Genomic DNA, 26,068 nt, shown 5'->3' with positions numbered 1-26,068 from the left:
CAATTCATACACAACATATAAATACACTTTAAGCCCAAAAATAAACATAACAGAATACAAGAAGACAAAAACAAAATCCTAAACAGCTACCAAACAGCAAACTACAACAAACAAAAATAACGTAGTATCTACAATGGTAAAATAATCCTAATTTCCTCCTCCCTACAGCCAGCTACTTTTGGAATATAAAAGGGCCTTTTTCTATGAAGGAGGAACTGCACTGCGAGGTCAGAATCAAAGATCAAGCAGAGGCCATTTTTGTCAGCAGAACTCCAGCTCACGTGACCTTCCTCCTCCAATTCTCCCTCCCATTGCAGCCCATCCACATCCCAGGCCTTTCCTGAGGATTCCTTGGATCTCTAAAAACACTTGTGGGGGAAACATAATGGGGAAGAGCAAAGTGGAACACTGTGGCATGAAAGGCCTTCTGTTTGTGTTACTTTTGGATACAATCCCACGCTTTTTCTTTTTCTAATATATTTTTTAATTTGGGAATATACATAGAAAAAGTGTATTTTAAATATTAACGTAGTTCAAAGACTAATACTTTACATATGTGTTTGTTTTCAGTCTATCACTATCCACTTACAATACAAATACAATACATATTACTTATTAACATTAGTTATTTGATGATAATTAACAAGCTGACAGATCTCGGATCAAGGTATTGTTTGTTCTCCAAAAAAAAAGGAAAAACTATTGTAGCCATAAACTCTTAAAGGCAGTTGGAGCCTGTGTTGATGCTGTTGTTTTGTTTATATGTGTAATAAAACACGACCATTCTGTAGCAAAACTATCTTTTTTCTTTTGTCCTCTTACTACTCTCAGACGTTGAGTGAGTTTCTCTGTAAGCGCTATTTCCCATACTATACTGTATCATTTCCTAATGTTTAATCCTTTTGCCTCCTTCCAGCATCCACGCTTTTTCATCATAATTTCTAGTAATTGAATGTACATACTGCATTTGAGGTGGCCCCAAATTATATGGGATTCTAACTGTGGTGTTTGATCTGTGATGGGTCTTTCATACATAAGGTTACCAGATGTCCGGTTTTCGGCTGGAGTTTCCAGTTTTTGGGGGTCCCCTCCGGGTCTCCGGCTAACTCACTTTAATCTCCGGACTCTCAGCTTCAATTTTTTAAAAAAGTAAGTTTCTATGGTCTGGTTCCCGAGATATACACCAAAACATTAGCCGCCACCCAGAGCTTGGAAAAGTTACTTTTTTGAACTACAACTCCCATCAGCCCCAGCCAGCATGGCCACTGGATTGGGATGATGGGAGTTGTAGTTCAAAAAAGTAACTTTTCCAAGCTCTGCCGCCACCCCCCGCGAATGTTAAATCTGCTTAATGGATCTGTATAGCAGCTCCTAGTTCTAACCCCGCCCTTTCAGGATTGTAGCCAATAAGTAAAGCCAGGGTTGTGATTTGTTGACCCAGGCAGTTTCTAGACTTCATTGCAACATCAGGAAATTGTGACTTTGAGATCTTCAGTTTGAGTAAGTAAGAATGTGGCTTAAAGTTTTTTTTCTCTTGTGTGCAAGAGTGAGACCCTGGGCTGTTGGAGAGGGCAGTGCGTTGAAAACCTTAGCAATATGAAAGTATCTAATCCAATACTTGCTTTTCTGGGAGTAAAGCAATGCTAATCCCATGTACCTGGAGTAAACCCTATTGAATTCAATAGGACTTACTTTTGAGTAGACATGGTTAGGATTGTGCTGTAAATTAATGGGGCTTTTGAGTAAACATAACAAAGAATTGTGTTTGTGTTGTAAATCTTTCCCTCCCCCACCAATCCTATTGTTAAAGCAGTTAGGCAGGGTTTACCTAGGTATCACATTTTTTATTATGTAGGAAACGAATACTGATTTTTTTAAAAAATGTGCTGCAATGACCAACTGGTTTGACAATAAACTATTATACGGGGTGTATTTTTACAAGAGTGTGTGTGTGTGTGTGTGTGTGTGTGTGTGTGTGTGTGTGTGTGTGTGTGTGTGTGTATGGAGTCTTTCCAACAACCCTGTGAGGTAGAGTTGGTGATTGGAAACCAAGGCAGCTCACAAAAAGAAATAAATCCCTTTTAAAAACCAATAACCATAAAACAAGTATGAACAGTTGCAAAACAGCTTAAAGTGGTATGATTCTGAATTTTGGGTTGGGTGAATGAAGTTTATGTATTTATTTTTATTTATTATTTGATTTATATCCCACTCTTCCTCCCAGTAGGAGCCCAAGGCAGCAAACAAAAGCACTAAAAACACTTTAAAAATCATAAAAACAGACTTTAAAATATATTAAAACAAAACATCTTTAAAAAACATTTTTAAAAGCTGTGACTCCAAAATTTATTTATGTATTTTATTTACAACAGTTATATTTATTGTAAAAAATCTCAAAGTGGTTTACAGAAAGAATTAAACCAATAAAATTGTTGGCAAAAATAGTTAAAGACATGTATTGAAAAACATTCAAATTAATAAAACCAACAATGAATTAAAAACAGATTTAAAAACACAATAACTTCTGCATGCGTGGATAGGCTCGCCTAAACAAAAATGATTTTAGCAGGTGCTGAAAAGAAGCGTCTGCCTAATGTCAATAGGCAAGGAGTTCCAAAGCGTAGGTGCTGCCACTTTGTTGCTGTTGTTATGTGCCTTCAAGTCGATTTTGACTTATGGCGACCCTATGAACCAGTGACCTCCAATAGCATCTGTCATGAACCACCCTGCTCAGATCTTGGAAGTTCAGGTCTGTGGCTTCCTTTATGGAATTAATCCATCTCTTGTTTGGTCTTCCTCTTTTTCTACTCCCTTCTGTTTTGCTGTATTGTCTTTTCTAGTGAATCATGTCTTCTCATTATGTGTCCAAAGTATGATATGTATTCAAAGTCAGAGGAAGGCAATGGTAAACCACCTCTGAATACCTCTTACCACAAAAACCTTATGAACAGAGTATCCAAAATGCTGCCACTTTACAGGACTGATTTCTTACAAGAGCAGAACAAGTACTATGTGGCACCCATAACGTGGAAAGCACAGCTTGAACTTGGCCTGGTAGCAAATCAGCAACCAATGCAGATTTCAGAGCAGAGGTATTATGTGCTGATAGGATCTCACTCATGTCAGCAATCATGCCGCAGCATTCCAACTGACTGGCTGCAAGGATTTTTTTAGTTTTGGTTTTTGGTTATGAATCCTGACTGGTTATGGGATGCTAAGTTGTCTGCCTTACTCATAGGAATCTTCTTGTGTTTGGTATGGTATTGCATTTAGGAAAGCATCACTGTATTTTGTTTTTCATTTTCTGTTTGCATTTCATTTACCTTTAACCTCACTCCCTTACATCCATAGAAGCAACAGCAGTGGTTCCATGTGCTCAGCTCAACCCCCTAAAACCCATTGATGATGCACCTTGTCGGTTGCATGGCAGTTTGTTTCTTGTCAAATAGTAGTAAAAGAGAATTCACGTAATGGGGAAGTGTGGCTGCAGTTGTTGTTCCCAAGCTGCTGCCTATGAAGGTAGACCAAACCATGTGTGTTTTCTCTCTGTCAATTATTACTCACTGGAATTGGGTTGGCTGTCAAAGTGAGTTTATCGCAGCCCACAGGGTAGACAGGAAAGGGTAGAGAATCTTCTTACTCTTACTCATTTCTCAGACCTCTTTCTGAAGTGAAGGGTCAAATCTGTAAAGAAGTTTGGAGCAGCCACATTAAAAGATAAGGGCAGCGCATTCCAGGCAGGGGGTTGCTAACCCTGCTTGGATATGGATGTCTTTGCAGAGGATCCCTAGTCAAGCTTTACCAACAGCACAATCCAAACTATATCTACTCAGAAGTAAGTCCTGTTGAGTTCTATGGGGCTTAGTCCCTTAGTAAGTGTGTTTGGAATTGCAGCCTTCAGGGGCATCCATTCTGACGAGGGGCGCATGGCACCATCACTGTTATGTTTTCGGCGCCAGGTCAAGACTTTCCTCTTCTCCCAGGCATTTTAGCATGTGTTTTTTAAATTGTTTTAAATTGTTTTAATTGTTTTTTAAATTGTTCTCAAAAGATGTGTTTTAAATTTGTATATTTGTTTTTAATGTTGTTTGTTACTGTAAACCGCCCAGAGAGCTTTGGCTATGGGGCGGTATACAAATACAATAAATAAATAAATATTTACTCCCAAATGCTCCCATCTAACATCTCCACAACACTAGGCTCCTTTCTTCCTACAGTGGCCTTCTGGTGACTGGCCTGGCCTGAAGGCACTTAAATCCTTCCTGCCGAAGCAAGTAGGCTAGATTAAATGTTCTCTACCCAGGCTCCATCTTTTAGCTAAGATTTCTAGCTTAATTTCCAATCAGATTTTTTTTAATTGTATACTCCAAGCAACTGTGATTGATGCTTAATGTATCATGCTTAATGACATCACTTGGGCCTGCCCCGTGACATCACTCGGGCTTGCCCTAAAGTCTCAGGTTTTGGGATGTTTCTGACCTGGCAACCCTATTCATATATGGTTCATCAGGTGATGCGCACAGATTTGTGAACTAGTCCACAGACACTTGGTTAATCCAGAGGAGAGCCAGTATGTTTGGTGCTTGCAAAGATCTGCAATTATCATATGAAATATGAATGTCATATGGACAGCCCCATTTCAAGCTGGTACATTTCCCTTATGAAATAATTTAATTCTTGTATTTCTGTATTTATTAGAGCCATATAATATCCTTCATACATTTCAATTTTTTACTCTACATGTGTTTATTGTACTAAGCCATTAAATGCAGCCCCTTTTAAATTTAAGATGTCATAAATACTTAGAGCTAGGTAAAAGCTATGTTTCTCAGCAGCCAAATATACCAGTTTGTAAAGCAATTGCTATTTTACTGCCATATGGGCATTAATTGCCTTGAATAAATTGTTGAACACTACTGTAGAAAATGTTTAGTTCATTATACACACAAGGCTGTTTTTTACTTTTAGCCACATCATGGAAGGGCAGCAAATTTAGAGAATGCAGCCTACTGAGAAACTGCTTTTAAGAGGAACAGAAATGAAATTTATATTAGGAAAAAAAGAGGAAAAAAGAGTGGTGGCACTGTAATAGAAGTTAAATGTAGCTCAATTTGCTTTTAATTTAGCAGATGCCTTTAGAATGCCATGCTCAGATTTAGAACAACAGATTAGTACAATATAAGAGTATACAATACACACTCTTATACTGATTATGATTTAATCATACATATAAGCACATACATCTTAGTACGGAGAAACATGGGTGATGCCACCCGAATTTCAGTGATTACGGGCAGAGGAAAATATAGCCATGGGGGTGTGGTGAATTACCATAGAAGGCTAAGGCAAGGCTATCTGCGCCTTGTTCCTTGCTGCCACTCCTCTCATGGAAGGTTCCTCATTGCTCATCTGTTGTGCCCACTGGCCTGTGTGTGTTGTTGTTTAACGCCAGATCGGTACATAATAAGATCACTCTCATCCATGACTTGATTGTGGATGAAGGTGCCAATTTGGTGTGCATTACCGAGACCTGGGTGGGTGAGCTTGGAGGAGTTGATCTGACCCAACTTTGCCCACCTGGATACTCGGTACAGCACCAGCACAGGCTACAGGGACAGGGGGGGAAGGAGTTGCTGTGGTCTACAGAACTTCCATCTCTGTTACCAGGAACCACTCTGTCTTGGCGCTGGCTGTGAGGGCCTGCACCTGATGTTGGGCCGAGGAGACAGTAAACTAGGGTAGCTGCTGGTGTACCATCCACCCTGCTGCCTGGCAGCTTCTCTGACCAAACTGGTGGAGGTCATCTCGGCTGTGGCATTGGAGGAGCCCAGAACGATAGTGCTGGGTGATTTCAATGTCCATTCTGAGGCTGCCTCTGGTGTTCCAGCTCAGGACTTCATGGCCTCCATGATGACCATGGGGCTGTCTCAAGTTGTTATTGGCCCAACACATAGGGCAGGGCACACCCTTGGTTTTTGCTCCAGATGGAGGAAGGGGTAGTCTAGAGATAGGGGGGTAGATGTCACCCCATTGTCATGGTCAGATCACTTCCTGGTGAAGTTCAGACTTATGGCTCCGATCCTTCCCTGAAGGGGTGGTAGATAGATTAAGATGGTCCGCCCCCACAGCCTAATGGATTCCTGAATGCCCTGGGGGAGTTCCCACTAGATAGAGCAGGTGACCCTGCTGAAGCCCTTGTCACGCTGTGGAACAGCGAGGCGCATCAGGCTCTCGACATGGTCGCCCCTGAGCGCCCTCTCTGGCACTGTGGAGCCCGGCTTGCACCTTGGTACACCAGTGAGCTAAGGGCAATGAAACAGGCTGGACGATGGCTAGAGCGCAAGTGGCGAAAGACATGCTGTGAGTCTGATCAGGCACAAGTAAAACATCATAACTGTGCCTACTGTGTGGCGGTGAGGGTGGCGAAGAAGGCCCACTTCTCTGCCTCCATCGCATCCTCAAGTAGCCATCCAGTGGAGCTTTTCCATATTGTCAGGGGTCTGTTGACATCAACTCCAGGAAATGGAGTCTTAGACCCTTCGGAGGTCCACTGTGAATTGTTTGCAAAGGCACTTTGAGCGTAAAGTTGCTCGCCTCCGTAGCAGTCTTGATGCCCCATCCACATCTACTGTAGTCCCCAATGAGGTGTCCAGTGCATCGTCTGCTGCAACTTCTTGGGAACGGTTTCAGTTGATGCGGCCCAATGACGTGGACAAGGTGCTTGTGTTGATGCGGCCAGTGGCATGTCCTCTTGACCCTTGCCCTTCTTGGCTTATTAAAGTTTGCTGAGGGGGTCTGACCGAGTGGATCCAGGGTGTGGTCAATGCATCATTGCAGGAGGGAGTGGTTCTAGTCACCTTGAAAGAGGCGGTGATCTGACCACTCCTAAAAAAGCCCACTCTGGACCCATTTGTTTGTGACAAGTACTGACCGGTTGCAAATACCCCCTTCTTGGGGAAGGTGATTGAGAGGGCTGTGGTGGAGCAACTGCAAGTACTCTTGGAGGAAACAGATTATCTTGACCCATCCCAGTCTGGATTCAGGCCTGGTTATGGGACTGAATCAGCCTTGGTTGCCCTAATGGATGACCTTTATAGGGAGGAGGACAGGGGGAGTGCAACCCTGTTATTCTTACTTGATCTCTCAGTGGCTTTTGATACCATTGACCATCGTATCCTTCTGGGCCGATTTAGTGAGCAACTGCTGAAGGGGCCAGAGACCGTGTGTGTGTACGTGGACGTGAACCTGCTGCTCAGGATGTCTATAGACTACTGGGGTTAGTTGTTTTTAGTTGTTTTTGGGGTCAAGATTTAATTTTGGAGATTCATTTTTGCTGTTATTTGGACTATAGCATATTTTTGTTAGACACTGTTGTGAAGTGTGTGGGGATTGCTTAATTGTATATTTATTGAGATGTTTTTATTAGTTTGTTTATTATTATTGTTTGGCTACTTATATACTGTGTATATTTATATTTCTCTGTTGTATTATTTCTCTGTTGTACACCGCCCAGAGAGCTATGCTAGTCGGGCGGTACAGAAATTTAACAAATAATAATAAATAATAAATATTGGAGGCACTGTTTTAATCCAACGTGACTCTCAGAGAATAGCATTGGGTGACTGTCTTTCAGCCCCCTGGCAGATGTGCTGTGGGGTGCCGCAGGGTACCATCTTGTTCCCCATTCTGTTTAACATCTATATGAAGCCCTTGGGAGCGGTCATCAAGAGCTTTGGGGTGAGGTGCCAGCAGTATGCTGATGATACCCAGCTCTATTTCTCTGTAACATCTGAATAGGGAGAGGTCGTGCAAGCCCTTGACCGCTGCCTGGACTTGGTGATGGGCTGGATGACAGCCAATAAACTGAGTCTGAATCCTAGCAAGACGGAGGTGCTGTGGGTTGGTGGTTCCCGAGTTTGGATAATTGGTCAGTTGCCTGCTTTGGATGGGGTTGTACTCACTCTGAAAGAGCAGGTCCATAGCCTGGGTGAGCTCCTGGATCCATCTTTGTCGCTAGAGTCCCAGGTGACCTCAGTAGCTAGGAGTGCCTTTCACCAGCTTCGGCCATTTCTGGACCGGAATATCCTGACCACTGTTGTCCACGCACTGATAACCTCCAGGCTGGATTACTGTAATGTGCTCTATGTGGGGCTGCCCTTGAGGTTGGTCCGGAAGCTGCAGCTGGTGCAAAATGCGGCGGTGAGACTGCTCACTAGGGCAGGGTATCGCCAACATGTCACCCTGCTGCTGAAAGAATTGCACTGGCTGCCCATTTGCTACCAGGCCAGGTTCAAGGTTCTAGTGTTGGTGTACAAATCACAGAGCATCACATAATGCTCCAAGCCAGTTCCATAGTGCTTATTTGCTGCATGTACAAACAGTTTACTCAGCATTTAGGAAAAGAAGCACAGACAAAATCATTTGCAGAATCAGGAGCTAAGAGGAAATATTGCAAAGGACTCAAATAACATGGTGATGAACGCAACACATGAAAGTAAATCAATAGATATACAGCAATAGTAATAAGCCCATTACCTTCAATATAACTGTAACTACTGCAAAATCTTCAAAGCTGCAGTGCTAGTAATTTTCAGATAGTTTCAGATAGACAGATAGAACCCATCAGCTGGCTGTGAAAGCTTAGTGCATGTGTCATAGTTTGCTTCTAAGATAAATGACAGAGACCATACCAACTCCTATCAAGGACCTAGGCCAAACTACACACCAACTTCTCATATATATAATTAATGAGATCAAAGCATGCATAACTTAATAGTAATACCTGGCCTTTGACACCTGAGATGTATATATCAGAGCTTGGAAAAGTTACTTTTTCGAACTACAACTCCCATCAGCCCCAGCCAGCATGGCCACTGGATTGGACTGATGGGAGTTGTAGTTCAAAAAAGTAACTTTTCCAAGCTCTGGTATATATATATTAGGATCCACCCTGTTTTGTGACTGTAAGTTGTTTAATTGTTTCTAATGCTGTATTTTCAATTGTTGTAACCCACCCTGGGACCTCAGGGTAGAGGTCTAGTAATATAATAATAGGTGTTAGCAGAGCTTGGAAGTAACTCATTACAAATAATAAGCTACTTGTAATTTATTACTTTTTAAAGTAACGAGTGGGTAATTTCATTACAACTACTAGTAATTTCCTTACTTTTTAGCAGCAACAGTAACATTTCCGGCGTTACCTTTGGACTTTACTTGGGGGGGGAAGCAGGGGAAGTTTTCTGCTCCTGTGATTGGTGGACAAAAGACATGTGCCTCACAGTGGGCTTCTGTGCAGCGTGGCTCTTCCCTCGTGCTCTGTGTTAGGAGGCATGAGGGAGGAAGTGGAGAGCCAGACTGTCAGTCATGGAGTGGAGAGAGAGAGAAAAAAATGCTACGAAAATGGACGGTGGAGGGAGAAAGCTGGAGGGCAAGGATGAAGGAGGAGAAGGCAGCAGCAGAATGGAGGTGAAGAGCTGTGGAGGTGAGTGATGATGATGCGTGTGTGTGTGTGCGCACGCGTGTGTGTGCCCCCCGCTTATCCTGCCATCCCCCCGCTCATGCCTGCTGAATTAGGAATTAGGAGGAATTATGGATGTTTTGTTTGGGTCCTAAAAACCCAGGAAGGTCTGTCAGGTATTGAATTCTTCATAGGGGATGGTGTGTGTATCATGTTTGGAAAGTTCTGTGGATTTGCCAGGAGATGACTCGAGTTGAACATGTTTTCTGAACAAACGAGGCTGCTTTATACTGAACCAGAGTAGTGGCTCATCTAGCCCAGTATTAGTGCCTCTGACTGGCAGCCGCTCAGGCCAAGGGCTTTTGCTAACTTTGTCATCTGAGATCCTCTTAACTGGTCCATAGTATGCACAAAGCTCTTCTCCAACACCACATCTCAAATGAGTTTATTTTTCTCTTATCAGCTTTTTTCACTGTCCAACTCTCTCATCCATACATAGAGATCGGGAATACCATGGTCTGAATGATCCTGACTTTAGTGTTCAGTGATACATCTTTGCATTTGAGGACCTTTTCTAGTTCTCTCATAGGTGCCCTCCCCAATCCTAGACTTCTTCTGATTTCTTGACTCTTGTCTCCATTTTGGTTAATGACTGTGCCAAGGTATTGATAATCCTTGACAAGTACAATGTCCTCATTGTCAGCTTTAAAGTTATATAAATCTGTTGTCATTATTTTAGTCTTCTTGATGTTCAGCTGTAGTCCTGCTTTTGTGCTTTCCTCTTTAACTTTCATTATCATCATGGTCTGTGGGTGGGTAGGAGACAACAAGGGAGGAGGTGGAGAGTGAGACAGGGTGGAGTGGAGAAAACAATTGTAGGTGGTTTTTTTTTAAAAAAAGTAACTGAAATGTAACTATAATGATTACTTTTGAGAAAAGTAAAATAATCAGTTACTTTCAGAGCATTGTAATTGTAACAGTAATTACTACTTTTTGAGCCATGTAACTATAACTGTAATTTATTACTTTTTAAAAGTAATCTTCCAAACTCTGGGTGTTAGCCTATTCCTCCCTGGCTGCAGTCCTCTGGAAAATTCCTCTTCTGGCAGTTGAATTTGCTTTGGAGAGGTATCCCCCATTGTTACCCCATGATGTGTTGGATGCCTGCCTGCTGTTACGGCTGAGTGATTAAGGAACTGCTAAGTGGATGTGAATCTCAGAAACCCTATTTCTTTGTTCCAGGACATTATTGTTTTTCCAGGCATGTAAAAAATTATTGGGAGCATATTCACTACTTTCCCTGGTGAGGTTCAAACTCCCATCTCCTGCTTCCCAGCCCCAAGCCCTATGCATTAAGCCACTAGATGTTGTTCTTATCTGTGGCTGCCCCCATTCCATGTTTTCACCTCTCTCCTTAGCAATTTTTCAAAAGAATCTTTCCCTCCTTAGGTGGGTCTTGAACCCTCATCCCAGGAGGATTGCATGTGCTCTCTGTAGGCATCTTGCTAAGGGAATTATGTGGATGCCATGCAGTGTGTCTTCGCCTTCCTTCCCCTTGATGTGTTGTGCTCCCAATCCAGGTGGAATGTAGAGGTACTTGGACAATTGTTTAAAGGGATGCTGGGGACTTCCAGTAGCAGGTCATTGCAGGCTGTGTAGAGCTTGCAGGTGTGTGTACTTGGGGGATGTCCCATCACTACCAGCTTATTGGCTCCCCCTGTATCCACACTGCCAGCACAGTCCCTATGTGGTAGGTGCCATAAGTGTTTCCAGGATGAGTGCTGGCTGGCTTCAAGTTTTGGCGGGCCCCTTGGGCAAGCTAACCTCCATGCACCCCCTCAGTGAGTCTGCCTCCTAACTACCAGCTGCTGTTCTTACTCCTCATCAGTGCTATCAGCTGCAACCTTGCCAGACAGAAAGCCACCAAACAGGCAGCAGAACCTGCTGCTACTCCTTCTCACTACCACCATTGTCTGGTCCAGAGCAACAGGCAGGTGACCAAGGAGGTTGCACTGGTAAAGGGGAGCAGCAAGTCCAGGGGAGCTCTTATAAGTGAGCCTCGATTGGGGGTGGGGGCCTTTGGCAGTCCAAGCTGACCCATTATAGCAGCCCTGCCAGAGACACTGTGGTTATGTCATCAATACATTTTTAGGTATTGACTTTTGTGAGTCAGAAACTAAGCACCATGTATTTCTGTGTTGCATATTTTCCTTCCTTCTCCTGGAATGATCACGCACTGGATACAGTGGCCATCCATCAGCACAGCAGCAACATAGCTCTGGATGTGGCCTAAAGTGAGTATAGAATTGCTCTGCCTGAAACCTTATTAGAAAGCAAAAGAGAAAACTGGGTTTGCATTTTGTGGTTATGTTCACATTGCAGTTGTAAAGGTCACTAGATTATGTCTCACAAAAAGTCAATACGTAAAAATATATTGCTTTTGTTCAATAAAAAGCTCTCACAGCTTGCCAATTTTTTAAAGACTATAACTTTGCAAAGTCTGCAAGCAAATGTTTTAGAATGTATAACCTCTTTATCTCAATGATGTTACAGTCTAATAGCTCTATTATCTAAGGAATATTTTGTTTATCCGGCAGAAATTAAGTAAAGACACAGAAATGTTCAACAACCAGCTTGTTTCTTCTTTACAGTAAGCACGTACAACATAACAATACCACAGATACAGCCATTAGAATGTTCAGAGTTCTTGGATGCTGAAGAGCTCTTAATAAGCACAATATGCAATATTGATATGGCTTTATGGACAATTTCTGTCTAGACATAGGAACTAGAAAGTGAAGGGGAATAACTAAAAGTGTTGCCTCTATGCAGAAAGCAGTATGCCAGTGCAAACAACAAAATCAAACAAAAACAATTAGATGTTATCATGTCCATTCTGAGATGAAGAAACAGATCTGTTCATTTTTTATCTGGCCCCTGAACCTGGAGGTTGCATATAGTCATCATAACTAGCCATTGATAGATGTATCCTCCAGGGGATTGTCCAGTTCCCTTATCAAGCTATATCAAGCTGCCATCACTGCATCTGGTAGTTATGGCAGTGAATTCCATAATTATAGGGCCACAATTGAGGTCCTAGGTTAAGGGTGAGTCAGTTAAAGCATGTTCTGCCATTATAATGAGAAATCATGCGTGGGGGAAGTCGGTTCCATGGCTTACATTTTTAAAATGGCTCAACAGCTTGATTTGAAAGTTCTCATTAAACTTGGCAGTGGCCTAGTTTGTTTGACGCAGTGGTATGATAGGACAAAGAATTATAATAAACCAATGAACTGTCAGTTAAAATTAAAATTAGGAACTTAATGTGGATAAGCAAAAAAGAAAATAAATTTGTATATAGAGGAGGAACATATATAACAGATACCTGTTTGGAAATATGGGACCAACATAAAACAGTTATTATCACCCAAACCGTTTCCCCTGGCTTCTTTAATTGATAATGAAAGATTTAGTTTAAAATGTCAGTTAGGAAACTTTAAAATGTGCAAGGATAAGAAGCTAGAAACTTTTCAGGATTGGAAGGAGGTAAAAACAATGGAGCAAGTAGAAGTTAGATTAAAATTAGATCCCCCCCTTTCCAGTTTATAAAGATAAGAACATTTCTCCATTAGCTGATTAGGGATCAAGAGATTTGGAGGGAAAAGATCCAATTTGAGATCCTATTAGAGACTGAGAGATCCAGATCTTTATCAAAGATACACCAGATGCTAAAGAAAAAATCTAGAGCAAACCCACACCATTTTATACAAAAATGGTTAATGCCAGTCATTTGCGCACTGTGCACTGCAGGAGATAAGTGGGCTGGGCAGGCCTATTTAAGCCCATGCTGCCTGAATCAGGGTGTGTGTTGCCCCTGCTCCTCTATCTGCAGCAGTGTCAGGTCACTGGGCGTGATTCACCCCACAACCTGATGCCTGTGCAAATCGCGGAGTAGGATCTCCATCCTCCCAGCCCAAGGAGGTGCCCTTTGGGGCTGCAGGGGCCCTCAGCCAGTGCCTGACCTGGATACCCACTGATGCCGGGCCTTACCAGATTATGTGTGTCTGTTGAGGGCATGGCCCTTACCAGCATTTTGGAGGTTGAGTGAACACAGAAAACGATTAATGCGAGATGTTAAACCAAAATATTATTAGTTGAATTTAAACCACTGTATGAAGTAGTACTTCATCTATTGTGATTCTCCCAACATTCAGCCTAATTGGATTATCCTGGATTCTAGTATTATAAGAGAATGAGAAAAGCTTTTCTCAACCCACTTTCTCTGTGCTGTGTTTTCATTTGATAAAACTCTAACATATCCCACCCACCCTTTAGTACAGAATAAAAGGCAATTAAAGAGTTTCATACATTGTAACCTTTCCTCATAGGGAATTATTTCATCTCCCTGATCATTTTGAATGCCCTCTTCTACATATTTTTCAGTTCCACAATGTCCTTTTCAAATGTAGCATCCAGAATTGTACACGGTATTCCAAGTATAGTCACACCATTGATTTACTATGAAGGCATTACAATATTAGTAGTTTATTTTCTATCCCTTTCCTAATGATATTTTCCCTAGAGATGCCCTTATCACTCAGTAACTAAAAACAAAATGCACAATCATAGAATCATAGAATGGTAGAGTTGGAAGGGGTCTATAAGGCCATCTAGTCCAGCCCCCTGCAAAATACAGGAATCCAAATCAAAGCATTCCCGACAGATGGCTGACCAGCTGCCTCTTGAATGCCTCCAGTGTCGGAGAACCCACTTCCTCTCTAGGTAAATGGTCCCATTGTCATATGGCTCTAACAGGACGATTTTCCTGATGTCCAGTCGAAATCTGGCTTCCTGCAACTTGAGCCCATTATTCCATGTCCTGCAGCCTGGGACAATTGAGAAGATATCCCGGCCCTCCTCTGTGTGACAACCTTTCATGTACTTGAAGAGTGCTATCATATCTCCCCTCAGTCTTCTCTTCTCCAGGCTGAACATGCCCAGTTCTTTCAGTCTCTCCTCATAGGACTTTGTTTCCAGTCTCCTGATCATCCTTGTTGCCCTCCTCTGAAACTGTTCCAGTGTGTCTGCATCCTTCTTGAAGTGCGGAGACCAGAACTGGACGCAGTACTCAATATGAGGTCTAACCAGTGCTGAATAGAGGAGAACTAATACTTCACGCGATTTGGAAACTATACTTCTGTTAATGCAGCCTAATATAGCATTTGACTTTTTTGCAGCCACATTGCACTGTTGGCTCATATTCAGCTTATGATCAACGATTCCAAGATCCTTCTCACATGTCGTATTGCTGAGCCAAGTATCCCCCATCTTATAACTGTGCATTGGGTTTCTTCTTCCTAAGTGTAGAACTTTGCATTTATCCCTGTTGAATTTCGTTCACGGTATTAGCTATGTCCTCCAATTTTGTATCATCTGCAAATTTGATAAGCATGCTCTATACCTCCTCATCCAAGTTGTTAATAAAAATGTTGAAGAGCACTGGCCCAAGGACCAAGCCCTGTGGTACCCCACACGTTACTTCCACCGAGTTTGAGAAGGAACCATTGATAAGCACTCTTTGAGTATGATTCTGGAGTCAACTGTGGATAGACCTGATAGTTGTTCCATCCAGCACACATTTAGCTAGCTTGCTAATCAGAATATCATGGGGCACTTTGTCAAAAGATTTGCTGAAGTTGAGGTATATTATGTCCACAGCATTCCCACAGTCTACAAGGGAGGCTACCTGATCATAAAACAAGATTAGTTTGGCAGGATTTGTTCTTCATAAATCTATGTTGGCTCCTAGTAATCACTGCATTGTTTTCAAAGTGTTTACAGATTGACTGCTTTATAATCTGCTCCAGAGTTTTTCCAGGGATTGATGTTAGGCTGACTGGTCTGTAGTTCCCAGGTTCCTCCTTTTGGCCCTTTTTGAAGATAGGGATGTTGGGTAGAAATGCAAGCGCTCCCCCTCCCCGCTGCAGGAGCGAGCTAACACAGCCCTGAGCCTGGGTAGGAGGACAAGCTTGATACTTTAAATACCTGTTTCAGTGGTTCAGCCAGATACCAAAAGTAAAGCAGACACACACACATAATTACTGCTTGATCAAGAGGGGTCTCTAACCTGCAGACTGCAGTCTGGCAGGGAAGAGAGCAACACTTATTCATAGAAACCTGATTTATATAGGTTTTATAGGCAAAACAAAGTATAATATCACAACAAAGGCATAGAAAGGAATACAACATTACAGAAATAAAGCAAGCGCAGTTTCTTATCTTGTTACATTACTCATTTCATAAAAAGCAAGGAATTGGTAAAGAGTTTATACACTTGTCAATCTTAGAAAACTTAACTTGAGATAAGAACTGAGAAAAAGCGAGGAACAGAGTTAGATTGACACTTGGTGCTAGATAAACATGGGGTTTAGTGTGCTTTTGAAAGTTACCCACACAGCAGTATGACGTAAAACTATGGATACATTCTAACAAAGTGTTTTGGGAACAACTTGTGCTGGATTAGCTACAATGTGCAGGATTTGTATAGTGAAGCAAGACAGAGAGAAATAATAACAATCCAGATGGGATACATTTTATCTCTTTCTCTAGCCTGATAGGCGCCTCGGCGTGTTCCTTTCTCATGAGGGAAGATGCGAGAGCTAGAGGGTCATGTCCCCCACCCCCTTGGAGATCCATGATTCATTGCGGCATTACTTCTGTAGCGTTTCTTGACAACTCTTGGGGTCTAGGAAATAATTTATTCCTAACAATTCCCCCATTTCAGCACTGATTGAGCCCAAGGATCAATCAGTCAGCTGAATTTAACTACTTGTGGACAAAAGGGAGTTTACTTGAACTTAAGGTAAAAGAAAAAGAGGGCCAGGTATTGGTCTGAGGTATTGAGGTAGTGAGGTCCATCATGCCATGATCCAAAGTAAGGTAAGTACCATGGTTGTCCCATTTCAGAGACCCCAGCTGCTCTGGCTTGTAGGGTAAACGGTGTGTGTGTGTGTATCTGCATGTGTGCTTCTAATTGACACTAAATCACTAAAGCTCTTTCTAATGAACAATGGGATTCACTGTGGGTGGGGGTGTATCGCCAAGGAATAAGATAACATTTTTGCAACAGCGTCTAAGCCCTTGTTTTCCTTTGCACACAACCTCTGGAACGCATCACCAGCCATGCAGGTGGGGGTGCATGAGAGTTGGGGTGGGAGTTATAGCTCTTGGCTTTTGCCCCTCCTAGATTCCACTTGAACCAAACTGGGGTTAGCCAAGCCGTACCACTCCTTCCTTCGTTGTCCTCTCACACATTAGTTATCACAATCCTGCCCCCCCCAAGCTCCAATGCTGACTTCCAGTGGCATACCTGTGCCATATGAGATGGATACGCATCACAAGGACCATTAAGACAAAGACCAGAATTATTTGAAACATCAAAATCACCACAATGGGGTGCATTATAAGGGTTAAACCTCCTTTGGCGTCCTCACCCCAGCCAAACAGGGAATTCAAATCATCTATGTGCCTATATCTGTGAGTGCTTATCTATAATGTAAGTGACTGTATGGTAATCATGTGTAATCTAGAATGTAGCTTGCTCTCCCATTTGTCTAACTGCTTCTAATTGTTTCTGTACATAGGATGAGAAAGTAACTTCTGGAGATCAGCTAGGCCATAACATAATGCAATGGGTTTGAGGTGTTGAAACAAATCTGGATTAACTAATATTCTCTGGATGGTCCATGCAGGGACTTTAAATGGAAAATCACATCCTACTATTTCCTTAATACCACAAAGGCGTCTATTGGTGTGTGTTATTATAGGTTGTATATAGTACTTATCAATAACAACATAATCACAAAATGTTCTAAGGCACACGCACCCATATCCATAATATACAATAGTTGAACTTGATTCAATGCTTAGCGTGAAAGAGCAATAAAATACAATAATCATTTTAAGAGAAAAGCAATCTTGATGGGATTCCAAACGATCATCTTCACCGTAAGAAAGTAAACGAATGGGCCAAAACTGTACACTGATGAATCCCAGAAGGGTTTGAAAAGTAAAAACATCTAAAGAACAGAACAGCCATAACATATAAATCATGAAAGGAGAACAACAACAACAACACATCCTTAAAGGACAATGCATAAATAATTACATTCAATATTACAATGGAAATAAAACAAGTATCATGGTCTTGAAACATACTGTGGGATATCTTGCACAAAGTTCCTCCTATTCATGTTCAGAGGAAGCTGTAACTGAACTTGTGTGTCTTTGCCAATGCTAGGCAAAGAAACTGGAGTAATGAAAAGAATCTTCATTCCCCCCTCCCCCCAAGTGACACTAACTCTCCTCCAGTCATCTGGCACTTCACCCATCCTCCACGATTTTGCAAAGATAATACACAGTGGTTCTGAGAGTTCTTCAGCCAGTTCCTTCAATAGTCTAGGATACAGTTTATCAGGCCCTGCCGATTTGAACTCGTTCAAAATGATTAGGTATTCCTTGATGGTTTGTCTATCAATCTCAAGCTCCAATCCTGCCCCTTCTACTTCATGTTTCCCAGAAACTTTGGGAGAAGACACTTCCAGGATAAAAGCTTTAGCATCTGCCAGGACTTAGGCTCCAGTGTTATAGCAGGTGAATCAAGCGAGGTATCCAGAGCACAGCCTTGTCCCAATTTCTTGGATGAGTTTCAGTTGGTGCAGCTTGAGGACATTGACAAGGTGCTTGGACAGGTTCATGCAACCACTTCTGTGCTGGATCCTTGCCCTTCTTGGCTAATAAAAGCTAGCAGGGATGGAACAGCTGGCTGGGCCAGGGAAGTGATTAATGCCTCTCTGCGAGAGGGGGTGGTCCCTGGCTGCCGGAAAGAGGCAGTAGTGAGACCACTCCTGAAGAGGCCCAAATTATGGAATGATCTTTCTGACGAGGTGCGCCTGGCGCCAACACTGTTATCTTTTTGGTGCCAGGTCAAGACTTTCCTCTTCTCCCAGTCATTTTAGCATGTGTTTTAAATTGTTTTTATATTGTTTTAAATTTTAAAATTGTGTTTTAAACTGTTTTTAAAATATGTGTTTTAAATAGTATATTTGTTTTAATGTTTCTGATTGCTGTAAACCGCCCAGAGAACTTTGGCTATAGGGTGGTATACAAGTGCAATCAATCAATCAATCAATCAATTAATCAATCAATCAATCAATCAATCAATCAATCAGACTGAGCCATAGTAGGAATTGAGCACTTCTGCCTTTTCTTTGTCATCTGTTATCATTTTGCCATCCTCATTGAGTAGCTGTGCCACCATTTCCTTTCTCTGTCTTTTACTATGGACATACCTGAAGAAAGGTTTTTTGTTGCTTTTAGCATCCCTTGCTAACCTCAGCTCATTCTCAGCTTTAGACTTCCTGACACCATCCCTGCAATTCTGTGATACCTGCCTGTACTCTTCCTTTGTGGCCTGGCCTTCTTTCCACTTCCTGTATGTCTCCTTTTTTATTTTTAGGTCCTCTCTAAGCTTTTTGTGAAGCCACATTGGCTTCTTCTGCTGTTTTCCCCCTTTTTTCCTTGTTGGAATTGCTTGCCATTGCGCTTTTAGAATTTCCTTTTTTAGAAACTCCCACCCATTTTGGACTCCTTTTCTCATTAGGGCTGCTGGCCATGGAACCGTACTTACAATTGTTCTGAGTTTATTAAAATCAATTTTCCTGAAGTCCAGGGTGCACATATGGCTACTCTCAGCTTTTGCTTCTGTTAAAATCAAGAATTCAAGTATGTTGTGGTCACTTTCCCCCAGAGTTCCCGTAACTGCCACTTCATCCACCAAATCATCTCTATTGGTAAGAATCAAGTCCAGGATAGCTGATCCTCTGGTTGCTTCCTCCACATTCTGTAGGAGAAAGTTATCTCCAACACAAGTCAGAAATTTCTTGGAGGGGCTGTGTTTGGCAGAATTTGTCTCCCAACAGCTATCGGGATAATTGAAGTCCCCCATTACTACGACATCATGCCTCCTCGAAACATTAGCAATTTGCTTTTCAAAAGTTACATTCTCGTCTTCTCCTTGATTGGGTGGTTAGTAGTAGACTCCAAGCACCACATTCCTTTTATTATTTGCTGCATTAATTTCAATCCAGATACTCTTGGTGGAGCTACGAAGCTCATCTTCCTGTATTTCTGTGCAGGGATATATATTTTTAACATATAGTGCGACTCCACCTCCCTTTTTATTCCTTCTGTTCTTTTTGAACAAGTTATATCCTTCAATTGCTGTATGCCAGTCATGGGAGTCATCCCACCAAGTTTCAGTTATACCTAACAAGTCTGTGCATTAGTATACAGACATTGCTACATTTTTCTGAGGACTGTTACTGGGCCCTACTGGAGCCAATCTCTCTGTTCCCGTTACTGTGCACAAGCCTTCATCAGTTGTTACCACCAAGTTTACATCTTCCTCCCCCTTAGGATTCAGTTTAAAGCCCTCCTGATGAACTTCTCCATGCTGTGGCCATACACATTCTTCCCAGTCCTTGTTCATCTTTCAGGAACCATAGCCCGTGGTCCCAGAATCCAAATCTCTCATATTTCATGCCTCCGTAGCCATTCATTCACACAGAGTATTTGTCTTTCCCTTTCTACTCCTCTTCTAACTACTAGAAAGATGGATGAAAAAACTATCTGGGCCCCAAAGTCCTTGAGTTTCCTTCCCAGAGCTTCAAAGTTTGATGTGATTTCTTCATAGCTTCGTTTGGCAATATCATTTGTTCCTACATGGATGAGGAGAAAGGGATACCTGTCGGTGGGCTTGGTGAGTGATGGCAACCCTTCTGTCACGTCTCTAATCTGTCCTGGTAGACAGCATACCTGACGAGTCCACGGATCTTCTCGGCATGCTTGGGTTTTGATCCCATGCAGTAGGGAGTCTCCCACTACTAGTACTCCTTGTTGTGGGGCGTGGTTTCATTGCCCCTGCTTGATTGAGCTTCAGCCTCTTGCTCATTGTTGCACGGGGTCTCCTGTAATTCTTCCACCACAGGCTGTCTTCCAGTCTCATCCTTGAGTGGCTGAAAGTGGTTCCATAGTTCCACTGGTGAAGGGTGTCTTCTAGCTCTTCTGCTCCTGTCACCCTTTCCCACAGAGTTTCCTCCACTTCGTTGTTCCTCTCTAAAGCAGTCTCCTCTTCTCCTACCACATGCTGTTGCTCTTCCACCTCCACTTCTCTTTGCTGTTGTTGTTCCAGTGTTCTGTCTAAGAACTCTTCATTTTCTCTTATAGTCCTCAGTGTGGCCACCCGTCATTCCAGGCCTCTCACTTTTTCTTCCAAAAGTGGCATGAGCTTGCAGTTGTTGCACGTGTATGCCATGTGGTTCTCAGGCAACAAAATAAACATGGCACACACCTTGCAGGTCACAACCACTGGAGTATCGTTCCTGGTCATACTCTCTTCTACCTTTTGTTTCTGGCTACTTGTTTTGGAGTAGCCTGTGCTTTGTCTTGTCCTACTTCAGGGTAAACTTGAGAGTCCCACTGGTATGTGGTGCGCTGGAGAAAGAGATTTATTTATTTATTTATTTATTTGGGACCTCCCCCTTGACCTCCCCTGTTGAGCTCCTTTGTCCAACTCCTGTTTGCTCTCCCTGTTCGTTCACTCTCTGAAAGCTGGTGTGCTTATATCTCTTCACCTCTGGACCAACTGAGACAGCTCCCTCTGCTCTGCTCAGTTAGGAGTCAAGAAACAGAATGAAAGTCCCAGCACGCACAGCTGCTGCTTGTTGCCCTCAGCAGTTCTCAGGCCATGCCCTTAAGCCAATAGCTATCAGGCCGTACCCCTTCCAATCAAGCTGCTATGGAGCCCTTTAGAGCCCACGGCTTCAAAGCCCTCTTGGCCTTTTTCCTTTCCCGCTCGCTACAGCTCCTTTGTCAAACTCCTGTTTGCTCTCCCTGTTCACTCACTCTGTTCACTCGTTCTCTGAAAGCTGGCTTGCTTATATCTCCTCCCCTGTGGACCAACTGAGACAGCTCTCTCTGCTCTGCTCAGCCAGGAGTCAGGAAACAGAAATACATATGCCATTTTTTTTGTTAAGTACTTAAACTGTTCATTTTTATTTTGAAGTGAAAGTAGCCACAGGATCCTGATCTGGACTGAGGACCTGCATCAGTTTCGTATTGAAGATTCCACTTGCGCCCTTGAAGATACTATTTGCAGATTTTTGGCAGGAAATTGGTGTGAGCTTCTGATTGATATTGCATTCTGGATCAGAGGCCCATGACTGCTTTTACCTTGACTAGCCAGTTTAAGCATGCTTTTTAAAAAACATGAATAATGTAACATGTTATTTTGCCTTGAGCAGACGTTTGATCGTGAGTTTCCCAAACCCAATCTCTAGTCGCTAAATTACTCTGGCGCTAATGAACAGTGAATTGAGAAACCAGCATATTTCATAGCTCATGCTGCAAAATTATTGAAATGAAGTAGCCAAAATGAATATGTTCCATGGTAGCCAAAATGAATATGTTGCTCTTGTGCCAACAGACGACAATCTGTCTTTTTAACCGACACAAAGTCAGTATGGCTAATCTGTTCATCAGACAAAATGATAGCGTGTACTAAAATGACCCAGACATTGATTGAAGCATAAATTTACATTGTTTATATGAAAATAGGCTATTCCCTCACAGTTATTGTTAGAGATGAAGTGGGTATCAATGTTGAATATACTTACAATCTAATAATGAAATGTGAAAGCTGTTCTTTTATGCCCTGGGAAATCATAAAAATTTAATAAGGAACAGCATTCCTATATCTGTACAAAATAAATCTAGTGTTATTATAATAACAGTTGTCCATTGTGTGGTAAACAGTTCATGCCTTATATTCTTCATGTCATACCACTTTTGATTCTGGTATTTGGCAATAGTTAGCATGTTTCACACAAGTTTATGATGTTTGGGGAGCAGGGGAGGATATAGCCAAAACAACAGCCCTAAAACTATAAAGGTTGCAATCCTATACACACGTACCTAGGAATGGGCAAATCTATCTATTTTGGTTTCTCTCCGTTTCTCATTTTCTAATCTTAAATTCAGTTCACATTTCCAAATAGGTTCATAATTTTTTTTAAAGTGTCATAAAAACGTATTAGCATTTTCATGCACATTTCTAATACATACGTTTGTATACAATTTTTCCTAATATAATGCATTTCGATATGTTATTTTCACTGATATTAACTTTTATGCACAAATATACACATTTTGTGTGCATCTCAGTTGTACAACTGCACCACAAAATTAAGTTACTGCAAATTTCAAAGAATAGCTATATTTAGTTCATGTATTCTTTTGGGAACTTCAAATTGCTGTAAACTGCCCAGACAGCTTCAGCTATGGGGAGGTATATAAATAAATAAATAAAGGTAGGTTTGCATTCATATGTGAACCATACCAAATTTCTCCCTCGCTCATACATTTGCCTGGTAAATGCAAACGTGTCTTGATACATTGATTTAATTTATGCTATACCAACTGCCAATAAAAATAAATAAAACACATATTTACCTGTTACTCATTTCAGAGGTTTCTGGCTCAGACTATCCTGATCTACATCTTTAGAATACACAAACAACCATGAAATGGATTAGGGAGGTATTGCAAATATCCTTGAGCTTCTTGATGAGTCCCTTTAAACAGAAGGATAGAGTTGTAAAGAACTACTGGGCAAAAACAACCAAAAGTTATCATTATGTCTTTTGTTGATATTGTTGCACTGTTAGTTCAAGCTTTCTCTTCCGGTTGTTTTTTTTAAGTGCAAGTTTATTTGATTCAACTTTGTTCTCTTCAGCAGAGTAATGCATGCAAGATGTCCTTCTTTTGTTGGGTTCTGTTTCTAATATGCAGTTTATTTACTTATTTTATTTATTTGATTTTATTATTTGGTTTATATCCTGTCCTTCCTCCTCAGGGCGGCAAACAAAACTAAAAACACTTTAAAATATATTAAAACAAAATATCTTTTAAAATATTTTTAAAAGCTTTAAAAACATCTTTAAAAAAGAAAGAAAAGGTTTAAAAACATTAAAAAGCAATTCCGACTGAAATAATATCTCAACTGAAAAGGTTTGTTGAAAAAGGAAGGTGTTCAGTAGGAGCCGAAAAGATAACAGAGATGGTGCCTGTCTAATATTTAAGGGGAGGGAATTCCAAAGGGTAGGTGCCACTCACTAAAGGTCTACTTCCTATGTTGTGCAGAATGGACCTCCTGATAAGATGGTATCTGCAGGAGGCCCTCACCTGCAGAGCACAGTGATCGACTGGGTATATAAGGGATAAGACGGTTTTTCAGGTATCCTGGTCCAAAGCTGTATAGGGTTTTGTACACAAAAACTAGAACCATGAACTTAGCCTGGTAGCAAATAGGTAGCCAGCGCAATTCTTTCAGCAGCGGGTTGACATATTGGCAATACCCTGTGTGATGTCCTTCCCCAGCACCACCTGTGAAGCTCTCACTTTGTGGCTACCAGCAGACAGGATCGTCAGGTTTATTTTTACCTTTCACCGCACTAGCACAGATCTCAGAAGATCCCCCTGCTAGGCCTTACTACCCAAACTCTGTATCTCTTATAACCTTTAGACTGTGCCTTAGTCTCTGCCAGGCTATCTCAATACCTTGTGTCTATGGGTATAGGTAATTCCCAACCCCCCCTGCAGCCTCTTGCACTGAAGCTAACAGCCCTGGGTTTCTCTGTGGTACTGGATACAATATCTTTTCCTCCACCGCTGCCATCATTTGATACAACTGTTCAGCCTTGGTTACTTGCTATCCCCCCTGGTTTGTGTTTCCCAGCTGAAGGAATCAGGCTTTTGTTTAACCAAGAAATATTTATTAAGAATTAGAAATAACAAGATTACTTAAGGAATGTTTCACAAGTGTATGGTTTCATCTATATTCTGTTATGTACTTGACTTCTTACTAATTGCCTCAGAACTCCGACTCACTCTCAACAACAACAACAACCTCCAAACACCACCTCACAGCCACCACCTCAATTCACCACCAAACCTCCACCCAGATTCAACTGTCATTCTTCCATTTATACTCCCAGCCATTCAAATGCTCAGCCAATCCTTCAGCATTCTACTGCTCATGTACTCCCCCTCCTCTTTCACTCCACTTACCATATATCTTCTATATAACCAGCACTTACCATATTTACAATATAAGCAGGAACATCACACCCTGCTCCAGTGAGCAGTCTCACCGCCACATTTTGCACCAGTTGCAGCCTCTGGACCAACCTCAAGGGTAGCCCCACATAGAGAGCATTACAGTAATCCATCCTGGAGGCTACCAGTGCGTGGACAATAGTGGTCAGGCTATCCCAGTCCAGAAATGGCCGCAGCTATCTTACCATCCAAAGCTGGTAAAAGGCACTCCTAGCCACTGAAGTCACCTGGGACTCTAGCGACAAAGATGGATCTAGAAGCATCCCCAGACTATGGACCTGCTCTTTCAGAGCATGTATGACCCCATCCAAAGCAGGCAACTGACCAATTGTCTGAACACGGGAACCACCAACCCACAACATCTCCATCTTGCTAGGATTCAGTCAATTTATTGGCTCTCATCCAGCCCACCACCGAGTCCAGGCAGCTGTCCAGGGCTTGCACAGCCTCTCCCAATTCAGATGTTACAGAGAAATAGAGCTGGGTATCATCAGTGTATTGCTGACATCTCACCCCAAATCTCCAGATGACCGCTCCCAAGGGCTTCATATAGATGTTAAACAGCATGGGGGTCAAGATGGTACCCTTTGGCACCCCACAGCACAACTGGCAGGAGGCTGAAAGACAATCACCCAATGCTATTCTCTGAAAATGACCCTGGAGGTAGGATCGGAACCACTGTAAAACAGTGCCTCCAATACCCATCTCACCAAGTCATCCCAGAAGGATACCATGGTCAACGGTATCCAAAGCCGCCAAGAGATAAAGTAAGTGTAACAGGGTCGCACTCCCCCTGTCCTTCTCCCGATGAAGGTCATCCATCAGAGTGACCAAGCCCAATTCAGTCCCATAACCAGGCCTGAACCCAGACTGGAATGGGTCAAAATAATCTGTTTCATCCAAGAGGCCTTCCAGTTGCTGCATCACAACCCTCTCAATCACCTTCCCTAAGAAGGGGGTATTTGCAACCGGTCAGTAGTTGCTGCAAACAAATGGGTCCAGGGTGACCTTTTTCTTGGATCACCTCCTCTTTCAGGGTAGCTGGAACCACTCCCTCTTGCAACAATGTGTTGACCACACCCTGGATCCACTCAGTCAAACCCCTTCAGCAAGCTTTAATAAGTGAAGAAGGACAAGGGTTGAGAGGACACGCCACTAGCCACATCGTCACAAGCACCTTGTCCACGTCATCAGGCTTCATCAACTGAAACAATTCCCAAGAAGTTGCAGCAGACATTGCACTGGACACCTCACTGGGGACTACAGTAGATGTGGATGGGGCATCAAGATTGCTACAGAGGCGAGCAACTTTACTCTCAAAGTGCCTTGCAAACAATTCACAGTGGACCTCCATTTCCTGGAGTTTATGGCAACAGA

At 42.3% G+C, this 26,068-nt stretch overlaps 1 long non-coding RNA gene across 1 annotated transcript in view; it reads right to left on the bottom strand.

The window, feature by feature from the left end:
• The window catches only part of LOC133369773 (uncharacterized), a 34,337-nt gene extending 11,229 nt beyond the window's left edge, over positions 1–23,108 (bottom strand). Inside the window, exon 1 of the long non-coding RNA XR_009758989.1 lies at positions 23,027–23,108. This is a non-coding gene — a long non-coding RNA (uncharacterized LOC133369773). The remainder of the gene's footprint in view (positions 1–23,026) is intronic.
• Positions 23,109–26,068: the final 2,960 nt, after the last annotated feature.

This window comes from Rhineura floridana, chromosome 1, assembly GCF_030035675.1.
Source record: "Rhineura floridana isolate rRhiFlo1 chromosome 1, rRhiFlo1.hap2, whole genome shotgun sequence".
NCBI lineage: Eukaryota > Metazoa > Chordata > Lepidosauria > Squamata > Rhineuridae > Rhineura > Rhineura floridana.
The sequence above is the reverse complement of the archived record's forward strand: the minus strand, read 5'-3'. Positions and strand labels throughout refer to the sequence as shown.